Consider the following 1,896-nt stretch of genomic DNA (forward strand, 5'->3'; position numbering starts at 1 on the left):
TGAGTGGTAAATAGCCAATAGGAAAAGTGTTCCAGCAGAACATCTCTCGCAGAGTCATATACACACACAGTTTTAATGCATATACGCTCGTGTTCCGCCCTTACTCGGCCGCACCTTTGCCGCTTAAACTTTGACCTCTTTCCCCGTTCCCGCATGCCACAGCAGTGGCACTTGTTTATCCGGAGAAAGAGAGCGAGAGTCGCAGTATTAATTGGCGTGAGCGGCCTTTCCGGCTGCAGAACTAGTGCTCTATCCCGGCGAGCGCCGTTATGAGGCGCAACACCGTCTTTAACGCGTTTAGAGAGAACTCCCCCTGCCTCCCTCCCAGTCATGAGATAGACGTGGACTCGTGGCGAACTCTCAAAGAGAACGCCCACACCGCGTCTGACCGTGGGAGAGGGTGGAGGAGCGCGTGAGGAAGAGCACGGCGTCACCCAAGCATTCTCATCTCTCTGCCTGCACCACTACATGGTAGACTGCGGGCCCAGGCGCACTCATCAATTTAGGTTCCACTGCAATGCATGCCAAGCACTCTTTTCGAGGTGATAGACGAAATTCCGGCGGGGCTTACTTAAAAGATATCCGACCCGGTTTCGTTTCCTCTTCGTGGGATGGAGTGCCTCTTAGAACATGTGCAGCATCAGCCATGAGCGGCCGACGGCCATTCGTGTCTCTGTGGACAGCAGGCAAAAGAGCGCCGCCTCCAGTTATTTGCGAGGGCGACAACTGTCGCTTTGTTGTGGTTGAATGTGGGTGCGCCAAGTCCATGGACTTGCTAGTGATAGGCTTGCTTGTTTTTAAGGGCACGCCTCGCGCAAGGCGCGGGCGATTAAACCCCAAGGCGGAAGCTCGGTTCGGGTTACCCTCGTGTCGGGGAGACAGTCAGCAGGCACCGAACTCGCAGCAACCGATGGATGTATATTTCCGACCCTCGTAGAGGAGTGGCGGCGACAAGCTCATATGGCTGCCGCCGCCGCAATATGCGTTAACTTGTCGATGTATCTGGTATTCTTGCGATTCACATACCGACACGCAGTTTGCTGCGGTCTTCATCGACCCACGAGCGAGTGATCCCCGTTAAGAGTTGTGTATTTGCCATTTGGTCTTTTTGCGACTAACCATCACAGGTCGAGTCTCAATGAAAGGGTTTGACAGACATAGCCCAAGTTTGTGGTTTGGGTTTGGCCGGACGGCTTGTTGTTGTTTTTTGACACTTGAATTTCACTCTTTTTGGGTCAAGAGGCTTATTCGCCGGTAGTAAGGAACGGACGGGCAGCCGTCCAAAGCCCCGTCCGTCCTCCTCCTCCGGTCTTCGCGCTCTCGCCCGAGTGTGGTCCACCTACAGCGTGGTGGTACCTATTTTTGGTGCGGGGGCCGGGATTGTCCTCTTTCGCTGCTGGAGTTGCCAGAGCAGAGCCCGAGACCGCCCAAATCAGGAGAGTAGTAGTAGTAGTTTTAAGAGCGCCCCGTTCTCTTTCTCTCTGTTAATGATCCTTCCGCAGGTTCACCTACGGAAACCTTGTTACGACTTTTACTTCCTCTAAATGATCAAGTTTGGACATCTTTCCGTCAGCTCGAGGCGACGACCCCAGAAAACCCTCGCGGGCAACGGGGCCGACAATCCAAGAGCGCCAGTCCGAAGGCCTCACTAAATCATTCAATCGGTAGTAGCGACGGGCGGTGTGTACAAAGGGCGGGGACGTAGTCAGCGCAAGCTGATGACTTGCACTTACTGGGAATTCCTCGTTCATGGGAAACAATTGCAAGCCCCAATCCCTATCAAGAAAGGCTTTGTGAGCGGGTTACCCGCTCCTCTCGGGAAAACTCGTTGATCCCTTCAGTGTAGCGTCGCGACCCAGAACATCTAAGGGCATCACAGACCTGTTATTGCTCAAT

General features: G+C 53.9%; 1 pseudogene; it reads right to left on the bottom strand.

Annotated features, from left to right (window-relative positions):
* Positions 1-925: 925 nt before the first annotated feature.
* On the bottom strand, positions 926-1,086 carry LOC121866292 (annotated as a pseudogene).
* Between the last annotated feature and the right edge of the window lie 810 nt (positions 1,087-1,896).

This window comes from Homarus americanus, unplaced genomic scaffold (genome assembly GCF_018991925.1).
Source record: "Homarus americanus isolate GMGI-L3 unplaced genomic scaffold, GMGI_Hamer_2.0 scaffold48143, whole genome shotgun sequence".
NCBI classification, from domain to species: domain Eukaryota; kingdom Metazoa; phylum Arthropoda; class Malacostraca; order Decapoda; family Nephropidae; genus Homarus; species Homarus americanus.